The following is a 17,713-nucleotide window of genomic DNA, read 5'->3' as shown; positions in this document are numbered from 1 at the left end:
GGATGTCATCAAACACTAGAACAGACCTGTCATCCAGGGGTATGATCTCCTCTTCTTGTACAGGATCTTTTTCTCTGGTGATGTGGTGCAGGAGCTCGATAATTAGACCCTGAGTCTCCTTTCTCCCTGTTTTTAGTTCTTGCAGGGCCTCATTGATCTCAGTTGCCTCTAAGGTGTGTTTTGCAACATCTTCCATCACGTTTTTTTTAAAGATGGGACTATTGTTGTATTTAGTTCTTTTTTTAGACCAGCTATTGAGGATTCACATTGTTCCACTTCTTTGGTTAGTTCTAACAGAATCTCTGAGTGAGTCTGTACTTTGCCCTTTAACATTTCAAACACATTTACCAATGATTTTAGCACAAAATAAGAACTGTTAGAATAACTTTCTTGCTCTTGTGTCCTGGGTGGCCCCTCGTGGACTAACTTGTTTTGTTGGTTCCACGATTACTTGCCTTGAGTCTGTTGTGTCTGATTCGAGTTGGTTTGTAAAATGGAGTCCTTTCGGAGAATTTTGCATTTCATTTATTGTTATAGGTGATAGATTGAAGCACTGCGGGAAACCTATTCCCTTGATCACAGAGCCCGCTCTGCGGTCCATGTCCAGTGGTCAGTAGGAAGATTTCCTCGCTTCTGATATTCCGTGTTTAAATCTCCCATGCTCCTGTGCCTTCGTTTTGGGAAGCCTTCCTTAATTTTCTTTCTTAATGGTTGTCGCTGTGAGGGTATATTCTGTTTCTAATACCAATAGTTGATCAATGTTCGAGGTCCCCTGTTGTCTCTCGCTGCTATATTGGTGAACTTGAGGGTAATCTGTGGCCTGCACTTGAGCACTCACGATTACTTCTTGCCCTGCTGTTGTAAGTTGACCCATTTGTGTATTCAGTAGAGCAGGTCTGGGATTCTATGACAAGACGGAGTCGAGCATTATGCTTTAACTTCTTTAATTACTGCTCCCACAGCAATTCAACAAAATAACTTTTTTTTTTTTACACTTAATAACACTGTTGTACACTTCCAGACTCTCTGGAAGCTTCCCATAAACATAGGGGTATCACAGTTAGAAAAAACAAACCACAGTATTTCTGAACTACCAAATACCCACAATCCTGTGTGCCTAAGTAGTCCTGTAAGCCTCTCCTTTGTCCAATCAGTACTAACCCAGGGCTATAAGAGGAGACCCAGACTGTCCCCAAATCCTCTTTCTTTGTTGCTGCTCCCATGAGATGAGTACACTTCATGACGCAGCGTTCTTTGTGATTTCTACAAGTTTACAAATACTTTATACCTTAAGCACGTTTAGCCTGTTTATATGTTTAGTTACATGCGCTAACTTAATGGTGCCGAGGGCGGGAGAACGGCTGCCCGCCCTGTAAGTTTCGTGTGAGAACGTTCAGTTCCCACAACATCACCGCCGTGGCCCGACAATTTCCCTTTTTCTCGTTGTTAGATTGGAGGAGCCGGGGCCGGAGCTGCGAACGCATGCGCTCACACATGGCCCCCAGCCCCGCCTCCTCATAGGCAGCATATATGGGCGGTCGTCGAGCGTCCCGCGGTCTCTAGGACCCAGCGGGAGCTTTCGAGCGGGCAGGGATGCCCCAGCAGCCTCCGCGCGTGGCGCGAAGCTTTGTATTACGGGTAGAAGCTCAGGAGGAGTATGCACATTCACAGTGGACAGAGTTGCTTAAGAGTTGCTTAAGAAAACTGCAATTTAGAATGAAAAGTTCCAGGAGAGTCGTTTGGGCGTATTGGAGTGTCGTTTTTTGCTGGACATTGAAAAAAAAAAATCTATACAGGGAGTATAGAGGCCTTGAGGTCCCATTGGCATTATTATGGCACACTTTAAGGAGCCCAGATCCAGGTCTACATCACCAGAGTGGTCCTCAGAGGAATGGGCGGAGGAGAACATTCAAGAGGATCAGGACCTTAGTCTGAGTTTTAAAAGGGTCCTAGGGGATTCGTTATCCCAGGCGGTCTCGGAGGGAGTTCTCCCTCTCTCTCAGAGACTTGATCAATTGGAGACTATGCTGAACAAGCAAAGAGCCGAGCAAGACCAGTCCAGGAAGAGAAGGGCTCTGAGCCCTGGCGAGGGGACCTCAAAGAGACACCCCAGTCCCGGGGTTGATCAGAAGGGCTGTAAGAAGGCTCGGCAGAGCAGAGACTCTGTGACGCCCCCGAGCAGACCAGAAGAGGTAGGCTTGATACCTCAAGAGCCAGTTGACCCAGTCAGTAGACTGAAGGAGGCTTTTCTTAGAAGGTCAACAGTGCCAGGCTCTCGACCCCCGGCCCCAGGGGCGTACAATCTAGGGAACAAGGAGGATGCTGGGTACACTCCAGACGACGAGAGCGGAGATGAGGAGATCGCCCCTCGTCAGCCCGCAGGATCAGCTCCCAGAAGAGGAACCCTTGGGAGACATGTTCGATCCAGAAGCGATAAGGTATCCTAGGTCTACAGACTGGGTTCCATCACCCAGAGTTGCCCAGTATATGACTCTCCACATCAGAAAACCTCTTGACCGAGAGATAAGAGCAAAAATGCGGGCAGAGTGTCCCAGACCAGAATTGCTAGGCAAAGTCACTGATACACCGGACCTCGACCCAAAAATGGTTACCTTCGTAACGAAAACTGCCAAGGATGTCAGAAAAGGGGTGTACAGAGCATGGCGAGGTTGCCAGGATAAGTTGCTGGACCTCTCCGGGCCCCTTGCAAAGATCATGGACTTGGCCGAAAAAGCCATGGACACAGGCACTCCGGTGGAGCCCCAGATCCTAGCCAGCTGGGCTCAACGCGCAGTCTGTTTGCTAGGTAACGCAAACTGCGCTCTCTCTTCAGAGAGGAGGCGTGGAGTTCTATTAAAAATCGACAGCAAGTTGAGTGACCTGGCTTCTTACGAAGCAGGAGAAGGGGTGAAGGGTATGTTGTTTGGGGATGCGTTCGCGAAAGAAATTAACCAATTCGTAGGAACATACTCAGCCCTTGAGAAGGCGCAAAACTCCATCAAGAGGATCTTTCCCGGGCGTGTTTTTGCCGGGACCGGGCGCCAGAGAGGTCGAGCGTCCGGTCGTTTCCCCTCCAACAGAAGACCTCAGAACCAAAGGTCACTGTACTGGGAATCGCGGCAGCAAGACAGTTTCTTCCCAGCGAGGAGCCGCTTCCCGAGAAGTAGGAGAGGGAGAGGAGCATACAGACATCAGGGAGCCCCGAGTGGTGAGTTTTACATCAGTTTCCGTCAGAATAGGGGGCAGGACAGACGAGTTTTGGCACGCGTGGTGCGCGCTATCCAGCGATGCGTGGGTTCTCCAGACAGTATTGGGCATGCACCTAGAGTTTATAGGAACTCCCTCTCAAGCGCAAGCCCAATTCCTATGTTCAAGTCCCAGAGCCAAGAGGCTCAGCTCTTCAGCGAATTGCACATCCTAGCGGCGCCAAAGGGGCTATAGAAAGAGAGCTACAGGGGGGACCGGGCTTTGTCAGCAACATGTTTCTCATGCACAGAGGAGAAAAGGTCAGGCCTGTGATAAATTTGAAAAGTCTAAACGAATGGGTTGTATACAGACATTTCAAGATGGAGGGTATTCATCTCCTTCGAGATCTTCTCAGAGCGGGAGATTGGCTTGTTCGGCTAGATCTCAAAGACGCCTACCTGACAGTGCTGATTGCAGAGCATCATCGGTGCTATCTACGCTTTCGGTGGGGTTCCGAAGTGTGGAAGTTCACCTGCCTACCATTCGGTCTTGCGTCCGCCCCGTGGGCATTCACCAAGCTTATGGGCCCGGTAGCAGCAGCCATCCGCGAAAGGGGCATAAGAATTATTATCTACCTAGACGATATACTGATTCTGGGTCAGAGCGCCGCACAGCTACAAGTCCAAGCAGAGTGGGTATGCACCCTAGTGACATCCCTCGGCTTCATCGTCAATTCCGAGAAGTCAGATCTCCGCCCCACTCAGAGAATAGAATTCCTGGGTTTCGTGATAGATACCAAGAAAGCAGTCCTGGAATTACCATCTCAAAAAGTGCGAGCGATCCGGAAGGAACTGAAAGGGGTTATAGCGAAGAAAATTATTTCACTTTGCAATCTAGCTCACATGGTGAGTCTGCTAGCAGCCTCAATCCAAGCCATATTTCCAGGTCCCTTACACTACAAGCCCTTCAACGTTTAAAAATCAGGCACCTTCGGGGAGGGTTAGGCTACCATCAGCTAGTGTCCCTAGACCAAGAAGCCGTGACAGAACTCCAGTGGTGGTTGCAGAATATCGAAGCCTGGAACGGCAGAGCGATCTTCGGAGATACCCCAGATTTAGTAGTAGAGTCAGACGCCAGCAGAGCAGGCTGGGGAGCCCGCTGCGGAGACCTCCAGACGGGAGGGAAATGGTCTCAAGAGGAGCTGAAGCTCCACATCATCTGTCTGGAACTTTTGGCAGGTTCCTTTGCAGTGAAAGCGTTTACCAGAGACCGAGTCAACTGCTGTGTCCTTCTCAAGATGGACAACATTTCGGCAGTTTGGTATATAAACAAGCTGGGCGGAACATCTTCCAGAATGTTAGCGGAGTTAGCAAAGGATTTCTGGCATCACTGCTTACTCCAGCAGATATCGATATCAGCAGAATACTTACCAGGGGCTCAGAACATTGTAGCGGACTGGAATTCACGATATCTGGTAGACTCCAGCGATAGGAGGTTACTCCCATCCATCTTCGACAGGCTTCAGCGTCTGTGGGGTCCGCTGAGCCTAGACCTGTTTGCATCCAGGCTCAACTTGCAATTACCCAACTTCTACAGCTGGAGGATAGACCCAGAAGCAGTAGGGACGGACGCCTTCCTCCAGCAATGGACGGGAGGAGTCCTTTACGCCTTTCCCCCATTTATCATGCTGACGAGAGTGTTAGCGAAGGTGAGGAGGGATCAGGCAGAGCTGGTTCTAGTAGTCCCAATGTGGAAATCCCAGCCGTGGTTTCCAGTAGTGATGGAACTTTCTATGGATTTTCCGAGAGTGATTCCACACAGAGCGAACCTACTGCAAAACCCGGACGATCAGTCTCACCCGCTCGTAGCAGACGGTACACTGACGCTACTGGCGTGCAGAGTTTCAGGCGACGTTGGGAGTTGCCAGGCATTTTGCAGTGCGCTGCAGATTGTATCAGGAGCTCATGGGCGCCTTCCACCATTAGAAGCTATGGTTCCGCTTGGGATCGATGGTCGGCGTACTGCTCAACCATCGGTTTGATCCCGTTTCGGCCCCTTTAGTGCACATGCTGAACTTTCTAGCTCAGAAGTTCAGCGAGGGCTGTGCTTTCAGGACGTTAGGAGTGCTCAGGTCCGCCATATCAGCGGGTCATGACAAGGTAGAAGGACACCCGATAGGGGAACACCCCGCAGTGATTAGGCTCTTGAAGGGAGTGAGGCTAAAGAAGCCTCCAGAACCTAAATACTCAGTTTTATGGGATGTACGTGCTGTATTTCTATTATTTACTTCCTGGCCAGATAATAGGGATCTGTCTCGTTCTCAATTGTCAGGGAAGCTAGCCATGCTTCTATGTCTCATAGCGTGTAGACGAGTTTCAGACGTGAAAGCCTTGGAAATAGATAGAAAGATCTTCTAACCGGACGGAGTGGCTTTCAGCATAGCAAATAGAACGAAGTCAGACTCTTCTGTTATTTCATATCCCTATTTTCCTAATAATGCTAAGCTTTGTGTAGCGCAGTGCATCAAAGACTATGAATCAGCTACAGCGGCTCTGAGGCCTAGAGGTGTGACGCAGTTACTAATTGCGCGTAGAAAGCCTTTCCACGCAGTAGCGACAGCCACAATTGCGAGATGGGTTAGAGAAGTTATGCATTGGGCCGGAATAGATTTGTCGCAGTTTGGCGCGAGGCGCTATGGCATCCAACGCATTTGCAGCGGGAGTATCCATGCAGGACATTATGAGGTCAGCCGATTGGTCTAATGAACACACTTTTAAAACGTTCTATTTTAAGCCCGTATCAGAGATTGCTAATAGAGTAATGAACGACTTTGAACAAGCATAATGCTAGCCTCCGTCTTGTCATAGAATGAAGATTGTCCAGGCTTAACAGCTCAGGCAGTCTTGATTCTATTAAAGACAAGCAGGCGAGAATTATATCCCACCCCGTGGGTCATGACAAGGCATGAACTGTTATATGATCTTGTGTCGAGTAAGAACCCCCCCTTTATGATCTCGTCTCCTATTGTTTGCAGGGGAAGACCAGAAGCAGACATGAATACGGTTTATGGTTCGAGAAGAATAATGTTTGTGAGTGACAGTTGTGCAGCATCGTCTCCGCCCCAGAGGTTCGGCGAGAGGAAGGATTGCAGCCGCACTATTTTGTTGAGTTCGCATTGACAGTGAAGTTTGGGCTAAAAGACAGGTCGCCAGCCAAAGAAAGAGGATTTGGGGACAGTCTGGGTCTCCTCTTATAGCCCTGGGTTAGTCCTGATTGGACAAAGAAGAGGCTTACAGGACTACTTAGGCACACAGGATTGTGGGTATTTGGTAGTTCAGAAGGACTGTGGTTTGTTTTTTCTAACTGTGATACCCCTATGTTTATGGGAAGCTTCCAGAGAGTCTGGAAGTGTACAACAGTGTTATCAAGTTAAAAAAATAAAAAAAATAAAAAAATGTTATTTTGTTGAATTGCTGTGGGAGCAGTAATTAAAGAAGTTAAAGCATAATGCTCGCCTCCTTGTCTTTAATAGAACCAAGACTGCCTGAGCTGTTAAGCCTGGACAATCTTCATTGTTTTTAGCTACAAATGAGCCATCCCATTCTGGCGCTCGCAGGTCATCTGCAAGGGCTCCACTGCGCAAGAAATATCTGGTCAGCATTATTCCCCCTAGTTTATCTTTGTTCCTGGCTGTTTGTACGCTCTCGCTCTCACCTAACTACTTTGCACTATTGTGCAATTGTATTTGGTTTGGTAAACAGTGGGGCCCCTCATACCCCCTCGTACTGCTGTGTATTAGCGGTTAGTTTCCAGGGTAAATGCGGTTTAAGACAAACCGTGGGGCCTCATACCGCCTCGTGCCACGGTGTATTGGCAATTAGTTTCCTGGGTAAATGCAGTTAAAGGTAGTTGCAACCTCTTAACTTCTTGTGGGTGATTTAAAAAAGTTTTTCCCAATAATTGGGAGCATCTGCCGACGAATCCAATTGTCACTAAAGTGGGTGAGCGCTAAGCAACAACCTTGAGGAGAAGATTCCCCACATTTCACGCGATGGTTGCATTGTCCCGGATGTCCTTTGGGTGAGGTTTTCTGACCAGTCAACAAGCCATGACGCGACCCTGCCGCCCAGCCAACCAGTGAACACGAACACACGCTGCGCACACACCGGGCACGCTCTGAGCAGACCGCAAGGTTTTCTGTGCTTGTGCTTGCCTCCCAGTGCTGGCTGCTCCTCCTCCTCTGCTGGTAGACACTGAAAGCAGACTTCAGTATTTCACCTCCAAAGTCCGTGCTGGGTAACTGGTCATGAAAACACAAACACACTGCGCACACACCGCAGTTTGGTTAATTGACTTTGGTTTCTAGGAGTTATCTACGAGTAAAACGGGTGTTCCTCTCTGTGATGAAGCTAAGCACAAGGTGTCAGGATGAGTTGGAATAAAAGGTGCCATGGGTTTTTCCCTCCTAGAGTTAATGTCTCCTTCAGGATCCTATCCTCAAGAGAATCCCAGGGGTGCAGTTTTCGGAGTGCTTCTTGGCATCAATCATAATACCAGTGATTTAACTGCCAGCTCACTTCTTCGCCCAACCACCAGTACAAGAGACATAGCATGTAGCTTGCTACTTTGCACGCATCTCCTCTCACTTCTCACTTGTAAGGCATACAGATCCAGTCTCACTTAGCAGCAGTCCCAGGTCTCTCAAGGTGTTTAGGCAGTCCACCCTCTCAGAGTCTTCACTTTCCTCAGAATCACCAGCTTGGGTGAAAAAGATTCTCCTGCGGCTCTGGCCTTTTCAGCCATCAATACTGCTTCTGGCAACAGGGCATTCCTACAGGTCTTTAGTTCTTCAGTGCACTCCATCTTCGATTTCCTGATGGTTCCCGAGACTGACTATCCCTTTCAATCTGGGTTTACCTCAGTGGCAAATATGCCTGCTTACTGTTGGCTCATGTTAACAGGGCCTCTGATTGGAAGGGCATCTTGTTTTGGGCCTTCGGATCACTCTCCTTTGCTTTGCCACCCCGAGGTGGACTGGTATGCCCAGATGTGGATCCCATGCCTGCTGTGCCTAGAGATCCAAGCTACGCCACACTGATGATCCACACAGAACGATGGTCTGAAGGGTTTCCCAGAGCACTTGCCAGAAGCTATTACTTCTTTGTTTTGCTTTAATTTGCCCCTGTCACCCTCAATCCATGATATACTAGGATTTTGAAAGCCTCAGGGTCCATTTCTGTTTTAGTTGGAATTCCCGCGCACCAAGCGTGACTTTGCTCTGGCAGGTTGCAGTACCTCAGTGTACTGTTCTCCTGCCGTTCTGCCACCTTCCTGTTCTCTCTTAAATGGTAAGTCCTCATAGGGATACCTTCTGCCGGATTGTATCATGTAGTGTGGCTTAGTGTACAATGACTCTCTATGCCGGTGCTCCTAGCTCACAAGTATTCTCTTCTTCCTCCCGTGTGGGTCTCATCTAGGGAATGCAACCTCGATTCCTTGTGGGGTTGTGTCCACATGTGCATGACTGACCAGCTGGACCATTTGGGGAACCTTTTTCTAATGTAGGTCTCTCCCGATGTACTCTTGAACTTGCCTGAGGAACAACCCTGGGGGTCTTGCTGGCATTGGAACACTATCCCTGTCATGATTTTCATCATGCCCTATTTGCCAGTGCTTAAAATCAACCAAAGGCAATCAAATTGTCCACATGGTAGTATGGCAGGTTTTGCAGAAGAGAATAGTGCTGTACCCAACCCAAGGCTCTTCAGAGAGTGGCACAACTGTTCTTGGTTTGTCAAACTAGAAATTATATCGTGCCTCCTATTGCTATGAATATATGTATATTGGCCTACGCCAAGCTGCTAACAAGCTGCTTATAAACTACATGTGAATAAACTCGCATTGCAAGGTCCTGACCTTAGAAACCATGTAAACTGTCATTTTGGGTCAAGCCGCCATTTTAGGTTTTCTTGCTCTATAAAGTCACCATGTGAGCTAAAATGGTAGCCTATGTAATTCAGAACAGAACCCGATTGTCATGACCTCTGTACAGCTAATGTATAACTTGCCTGCAGGCCACTTGTTAGGGTCATGAGCTGAGACCTTGTCCTTCTGCTGACCTGTGTGCAATGGATTACCTGTATCACCGAAACTGATCTATAATTGAATGAGAACACCTGCTTAACTATATTGTATAAATTAAGTCCAGCATTGTAATGTTAGGCCTAGAGCATACATCATTACCATTTCTTCTTGTTAATGTATAAACCTAAGATGAACTAGATTTGACCTGGCAAGGGACCCTAGAACAGTAACTTATTTATGGAATGGTTAACCCAAGGGAGGGCTGAACAGCAGGCTTGAAATGTATAAAAGCCTGACTGTTTCAATGAATTTTTGCACTCACTGAGCACACCGAACCACGCCGGAGTTCGCTGTGTTGTACTGAGGGTCGATAGCTATCTGAATTTTGTTCTGTTCTTTTGTAACTGGATTCAGTATAAAATAAAGTACTTTGTATGTTCCTTTGTAACCTGTGTTTGGTGTGTTTCCTTTTTGGTTACCCTGCCTCATATTATTTCCTTGTTTTCACAGTTTCAGGTAAAACCACTATTCCTGAGTACCTGATAGTTTACTATTGGACACCATTATTGTTGTGGGGCTACCCTGAGAGAAGCTAGGGACCAATTCACATTACCAGTGTGTAACGAATTAACATCAGATGACATTAATAACTTTGCTACATAGTTTTATCACTAAAGCAAAAGGTTTTTACAATTGCAGTATAGTGTGTCTTTGTTCTCACTAATGGAAACATGGAAACAATGCTCTTACTATGTTGCTTAGGATATATTATATGAATGCATTTGTAGCAATAATATATGAGTATTGAAAATGATCAGCATTCCCTGATATTAGTAACAATGTCGTTTAATATAGTCCCAGCATCCTGCCCTTAACATATTTACTTCTAGCCTTCTAAAGCTTACAAACAGTCAATCATGTCTGCAGCCATTTCAAGTATGGCACATTAAAACTTAGAATTATAATCACAGCAGAGTTGTCAGCATTGGCAAACCAGAAGATGTGTGATATACATGACTAAGTGACAATTTTAGGACTACAAACATATTTACTCTGCTAATAGTAAATGCATTTGAATAGATGCTTGCTTCTTCTTACCAAATACAGCAGCAATGTGGATCAGGTCTGTCTCCTAACTCAACTATCCCACGTGGTGAATTATCACCTGGAAACCCAGGAACTTTACATTCCAGCTCTGCTTTGGAGCTTGTTTTTATTAGCTAGAGTCCGGCCCATTCATGTCACATGACCACTAACAGCCAACCCTGGTCTTGTATTTTAGTATAATTTTAAACATTCTGTGTCACGAAGCAAACATAGACATGGCGTGTTTACATTTAGTCAAGTCTGAAAGTTAAACAATTATTGCTTACATTTGATCACATTATTAATTATAAACAATCATTGCTTACAGTTAGTTGTCAGTTATTTAAACAATGATTTCTAACATTTGATTAAGTTAGTAAGGACCAACAATGATTTTTTTACATTTAGTGAAGGATGAAAGTATGAACAGTAACAGTGTTGCCTGTTACATGACCCAATGCTCAATTATAACACATGGTACAAAATGTTGCATTTTGTTTTAACATTTTTGGTTCACAATGTTTTTTCATAAGCAAAACAACTGCTAAGGCTCCATAGCTTCTGCTTTTTCATATAATGCACTGTTAAATAAACATGCAGCCATAGAGCACATTATTCCAAGTCTGGTTTTTGTTTGTCTCATGGATGGCTTAGATAATTCCACTAATTCCGCAAAACAGTATATGTGTTTTATTTTTCATTTATCAGACTGAAGGTTGGCTCGACTAAAGTTGAGGCTAAGGGAGATCCCCAATTAGTCCCTCGGCCTCCCGTGGGTTCACTCCACACTAGCCCAGACCTCACTATTCCCCTAATGATACAATGCAACTATTGATTGGGATCCTCTACTCTCTAATATATCGTATCATATTGGTGAGGGCTTAAAGGTCATAGCCTTAACTACCTTACTCCTACTGGGACTTTTTCAGGGTTCCCTAATCTTCTGATGCCTTATGATGTGATCAATGATCAATCAATGGCTGCTTACTCACACCCTCCCTTTCTCTCTCTCTCTCTCTCTCTCTCTCTCTCTCTCACTACTGTGCCTGCTCTCACCCTCTCTATGTCTATCTTCTATTCTCCTCCTACTCTCTCTTTCTTCCCCACCTCTGACCTTCCTAGTTGTCTCTCTCGCTCTCTCCTGCCACTCCCTCATCTCCTACTCCCTTCTGCGTCTCAATCTCCTTCTCTTTCTTTCCACTTCCCTATCTTCTACAATGATCTCCTATCTCCCTCCTGCTCTGTCCTTCTCGTGTTCGTACACCCCTCCCAATTACTCTATCCCCCTACAACACTCTCCTATCTCCCACTTTGGTTATCCTCTGTGCCTCCGGTCTTCTTACATTCCTTCTCTCTCTCTCTGTTGCGCTGCACTTGCCCTCCTTTAAATATTCTATCTTTTTTCCAGCCTCCTCCCTTGTAGTCAAGTCCTTTAAATCAAAACTCATCTTCAATAATCCAGACACTGCGTCTAGCAGTTTGGTTTTCACATTTCTTTAGGGCAATTGGAGGATCACCCGATCAAAACGCTACTCTTCAGAAAAGTCTATGGTTGCTTTTAAATTCTATAGAAGATGCAACAGCCTCAAAACATTGGCCCGATTCATGATTACGCCATCATTTATGTCCAACATCCTTTCCAGAAGGAAACAGAACGCTTCACAAAGTTTTGGATTAGATTTACTGCTTGTTACTCGAGATCGTTTGTCCCAGGAATTTCCTGAAGAGGCATCTACCTTAAGGTTTGTTTCACTGTTGATGTGAGATCTTCTACATTCCTTCAATGTTCTAAATATGGGTGTATCAGGTTTATGCGACGTCCAATCTTTTTTCTGATCCAGATCTTTGAAGGATACAGTGAGAGTGGTTGCCAATCTTGTAGGTTAAGTATCCCTCTTGTCAGGGCAACAACTCTGGCCAAAAGAGTCTTGCAAACTGTGAACTGAATTAGACACTTCATGATTTTGGTCCTTTCTTTGTGTCTTCCACTCCGGTCAACACCCATCAATAAGCTTTACGACTTTCAATGGCTTAAACAGTTGGATTTGCTCCTGGGACTTAGCCACTTTCCCATGTGCATCCTCCACTGCAGGGCCTGTAAAAGGCATAGGACTGGTGTCTTGCTCCACAGTGCCCTCATTGTCCGACACAGGGTAAGTTGAAAGATTCATTAGGTCCACACTAGAATCCAGACTGCTCACCGATGAGCACTCAATAGCCTTGTCAGAGTCTTTCTCCCCGCATGCTTTAGAGGTCAGAGATCTCAACGTCCTGTTTTTGCGACTGTCAGCAGGCTTTCCCGGAACCGTCAGATTTTTAACAAAAGACTTACTGATATTAGATCTTGGTTTCAATGAGATTTTTATGTTGTTAAACTTCTTGGTTGGCTGCTCTTTTGGCTTTAAGGTCTTTATTTGCGGTGAATTCTTTACAATAGACAGTTTGGGATTCTCAGCTGAGGATGCCTCCCGTCCCCACATCGATTTTTTTCCACAGCCATATACAATAATTAATCTTGAGCTTTGTTAGCCAAAGCCGTTTTCATTCTTCTTTTGTTGCCTACACATTGACCCTCAGGGTTGGACCACAGATCAATTTCACCAGCTTCTTTTAAAACATTTTTCAAATGGCAGAGCCAAGCGATAGAGCTGCGCCGTCTAGTAACACGAGATGTTTTAGTGCAGACCGTAGGCCATCTTGGGACCACAGCTTTAACCAGAATAATACAAGTTTAAGTTTAAACTGAATAACCGCAGGGACTATATCATGTTTGATGAACACCAATGCAGAGGGAGCGCTATTGGGCAGTAATCACAGCTTTTCTAGGAACTTACGTTCACTTACAATAATTTCTTTCACATTGGCATGGCCCCACAGCTCGGCCCCATAAAGTGCTGCACATAACACTTGTTTCTGTGGTTCAGGGCGGTTGAAAGATTTCCACCTTCATGTTTAACGTGGAAAGATTTGATGGACCCGCTCGAGTTTCTCCAGGGTGATTTGAGAGCGCCTCACCTGTTCTACCAATCCACCCATTCTCTCTGTGCTCCATCTCTATTAATATCTTTCGGACTGGGTACTCGGTGGCAACAGTGCGCCGTACATGAACCTTTCACATAACATACAACTCTCACTCTCAGTGCAGTCTTTCTCATCTCAACCCCCCCTGTCTCTGTAGGCCTCATCCTGTCTAAATCTCTCTCTCTTTGTCATCTGTCTCTCTCTCACCCAGTCACACTCTGTCTGAATCCTTCCTTGTGCGTTTCTCTCTCTCTTCCCCACTCTCTTCCACTATTTATGGGATCTTTTTTCCTTGCACTCAGATTGACCTTGTTTAAAGTGCCAAACCACATATAGTTTGGAAAAGGTGCGCCGGGCTCGCATTTTACTTGTTATATGCCCTAATTGGGGAAACACTGATCTGGTATTGTTGACCATTTCTGAGCAATGCATGCCCTCCACACAAGCAGCATAGAAACAGTCTCAGTGTCCCACCAAATCTATTTTGACAAGTGAAGAACACGAACACAAGAACAGCGAGTCCTGCCCCTTAACAACTCCTAAAGCCTGTCACCTCTTCAACCAAGGCCACAGCTCCATTATTTATTATATAACATTTCAAACACTGACATTGTACATTTACCAGGATGTGCGATGGTTACATATTCTAAATATCTACCTGCATTTGGTGGGCCCATATTTGCTGGCTACCCTTATCATAGGGTATTATTGCACATGAAGCAATAGTCAATGTTTGTATTTCTGGCACATTTCTACTTACCACTTCTCATTATCGAATGTGGGAGGCAGGTAGCTTTCTGGATGATTAAAAGGCTGGCTTAAGGGTGACAGAGCTGGTTGGTGGGCCAAGGTGACTGGTTCTGCAATGGGTTTCTACATTGACTCCTGTCTTTGACCTGTCAGACGGTTCTGGAACTCAGAGAATCTACCAGGTGAGCTGTGTGTAAGGAGGAGGAGGAAAGAGTCGAGATTTTTTTATTACCACATTGAGTGCCCCATTCATGACTATGGGGCTCATTTTCTATAAAAACGTAATTTGATGGCGTGGAGCCGTTGCATTTACACTGCAGCATAAGCGGCTCCCTGCTGCAAAATTGCCATTTGCACTGTGGAGTGCACATGTAAAGGGCAAAAGGCTGCATACAAGTGTGTACATCGCCCTTTGCCCTTCAGATTTGCACTCTGCAGTGTAAAGTGAGTAAACGCTGCTTGGCATGCTGGGATGGCAGGCAGCATTTACTTTTGTTTGTGAGTACCGCTTGCCATGCTTTCAGGGAACACTTCTTGCCATGCATGCAGGGAGAGTGTACAATGGATCCCTATGCAGTCTGCCTGATTTACGCTTTTGCATAAAGCAGGCGGACTGCATAGGGATCTGCAGCATCTGCCCTGGCATGAAAAACCATGCCGGCGCAGATGCCGGAGCATTTGTATAGCAGAGAGGAAGGGAGCAGCGGAAATGCAAGTTGCGTTCCGCCCCTCCTCTCTGCCACACAAATGCTTGAAAATGTGCCGTGGCGTGAACAGAAAGCTTGAAAGCCTTACCTAATTAAGGTTTTACGCTTTCCATTCACGTTACGGCTCAATTGAAAATTAGCTCATATATGATCTTGAAAACAACCACATCATCAGGAACACAGACAGGGGAATGGTCAGGAAAGTACAGGACCTGACCTTGATCATGTTATCTTATGACATTGGTCTCAGCGCAGCGTGTTGGAAGCGGCCTCACATACAGACAGAATTGCGAATTAGAATCTGAACCGGAGGTGTGGCTTGACACGCTCTTGCACGTTGGACGTTGAGAGGTCCTTTCCTCTCCATTCCTGTTTGGTGTTGCGAGTTAATGATGCAAGACGAGGCACTGCCGGGGTTAGACCGGTGCCAGGAGCCTAGAGGGCCGGGGGGCCTGAGTTGAGAAATGGTGGCAGCTTTCTTTATCTCGCATCCCGTGGCTTTCTAGTCAGTGGCTGCGGATCCTACTGTGGTCCCTCCTGGGGAAAGCTTTAGCTGTGAGAGCGAGAGCTTGAAGTGTAAGCGACTCGTTATTTGTGCTTTTACTTGCTTTTATTTGCCTCTCATCTGTGGCTATCTGCAGATACCTATTCCTGTGGACATAGTTTGGACCTCTCAGCTGTCTGTATCATGAATGGGCTGAGGAGGGGCTAGGAGGTTTCTCATAGCCGCCATACACCAAATCACCAAATCAAGGTGTATTATTAACGAACAGGAGGTTAGGTCACAACCTAATTTTAAGTGGTGACTGTTGGGCTTAGTACCCTTTGAGTCGATCTTGTGGACTCCTGCATATTACAGGGTTGCTGGGCTTAGTATTATTTTTAGCCTTGTAGAATTCATTATACTGCTGGTGTGCTCCGTGTGTGCAGTTCAGCAGTTTAGCGCTGCCCGGGACACAGACCCGTGTCATAACCTCCTGCAGGCGCTGCTTTGTGGATATGGCAACAAGGTGGAGTGAGGAGGCGGGATTCTGGTGAGTCTCCCTCCTCAACTTGGGAAGTGGAATCAAGCTCTTCTGTGGCAAAAGGCCACAACAAAGGTTAAAGCTCTACTCCTCTTAGAGCTGAACTAGAGCGTGAGCACTATTTGGAGTTTGTTCACTGCAACTGCTGTTCCTTCTCATATGTATGATCTAAGGAGCGATTCCAGTAAAGGAATAGTTACGGCCAAGTGTTTTATTTGTATTTTTGTATTTTATTTTATTTATAAAGCGCCTTACGCCAAAGCGCTGAACATCAAAACAACATGATACATAAAACAATAACAGTGGAAGCAACATACAATAATGAATCAGTCCAACAAAACAGTGAGAAGAGCAAGTAAACTGGAGGGAAGAAGGGAAGCATAGCAGTAGAACTGAGAGGGAGAGGGAGGGGGGAGGAGGAGAAGGGGGAGGGGAGGGAAGGAGAAAAGGATGAGAGTGGGGAGGAGGGAGAGAGGAAGGAGATGATCAAGGGGAGAGAGGAAGGAAGGAGGGGGTAGGGGGGTGGAAGGGGTTTCATGGCGGAGAATGGAGAAGGAAAGATTTAAGGGATGTGCAGAATGAGGAGAAGGAAGGAATAAAGCGGATAGAGAGAGGTAAGGAGTTCCAGTGCAGGGGGGCAAGGAGCTGGAAGGAACGGAAGCGGGAGGGGGAGCAGGGGGATGAAGGGACGGTGAGAAGGAAGTGGTCAGCAGAACAAAGGGAGCGGGAGGGAGTGTAGAAACAGAAGAGAGAGGAGAGATAAGGGGGAGCAAGACCATGGAGAGATTTAAAGACTAGGCAGAGGAAGTGAAATTTAAGTAATTTAAGTTGGGAGTGAAAGGGGAGCCAACCAAGTTAGGAAAGGGAAGCAGAGATAGAGTCACGGGAGGAGAGGAGACAGAGGGTACGGACGGCAGAATGGTAGATAGATTTGAGGGGGGCGAGATGGGAATTAGGTAGTCCAAAGAGTAAGGAGGAGCAGTAGAAGAGGCGAGAGAAAATAAGGGAGGAGATTAGAAGTTTAGTAGCATGAAAGGTGAGTGAGGGGCGGACTTTGCGAATGTTAAAGAGGTGGAAGCGACAGGATCTAGAGGTGAGAGAGATATGGTGGGAAAAAGAGAGAGAGGAATCAAAGTGAGTTGCGAGCGTGGGCAGGGATAGGGAGAATAGAAGGAGGAAAGTGAATGAAAGGTGGAGGAGAGGGAGGGGGAATAGAGTTGGAGGGGAAGAATAAGACTTCAGTCTTGTCAGTGTTGAGAGAGACAAAGCGGGAGGACATCCAGTTTTTAATAGCGGAAAGACAGGAAGAGAGTTCTGGGTGGAGGTCGGGAGAGAAGGAAGAGAAGGAAAGGAAAGGAAGAGCTGAGTATCGTCAGCATAGAAATGGTGGGAAATGCCAAACGAGGAGATAACAGGGGCAAGGAGGGAGGTGTAGAGTGAGAAAAGGAAAGGGCCAAGCACCGAGCCTTGGGGTACACCGTAATCCAGCAGCTGGGTTGGAGAGGACCGGCCTCCCCAGGAGACAGTAAAAGAGCGGGAGGAGAGGTAGGAAGATAACCAGTTAAGAACAGAGCCTTTGAATCCAAAGGAAGAAAGACTGTTGAGAAGAAGGGGGTGATCAACAGTGTTGAAGGCAGCAGAGAGGTCAAGAAGAATAAGGACAGAGGATTGCTTAGAGTGTCGAGAGGAGAGGAGGGAGTTAAGGATGTAGGTGAGGGCTGTTTCAGGATAGTGTTTAGGACGGAAACCAGATTGAGAGGGGGGAAGGAGATAGAGATTGGAAACAAAGGTCGAGAGCTGAGAGTAGGCAAGACGCTCGAGAAGCTTAGAGAGAAATGGGAGAAGAGAGGTAGG

This window comes from Ambystoma mexicanum, chromosome 5p, assembly GCF_040938575.1.
Source record: "Ambystoma mexicanum isolate Mex_15411 chromosome 5p, UKY_AmexF1_1, whole genome shotgun sequence".
In the NCBI taxonomy this organism is placed as follows: domain Eukaryota; kingdom Metazoa; phylum Chordata; class Amphibia; order Caudata; family Ambystomatidae; genus Ambystoma; species Ambystoma mexicanum.
The sequence above is the reverse complement of the archived record's forward strand: the minus strand, read 5'-3'. Positions refer to the sequence as shown.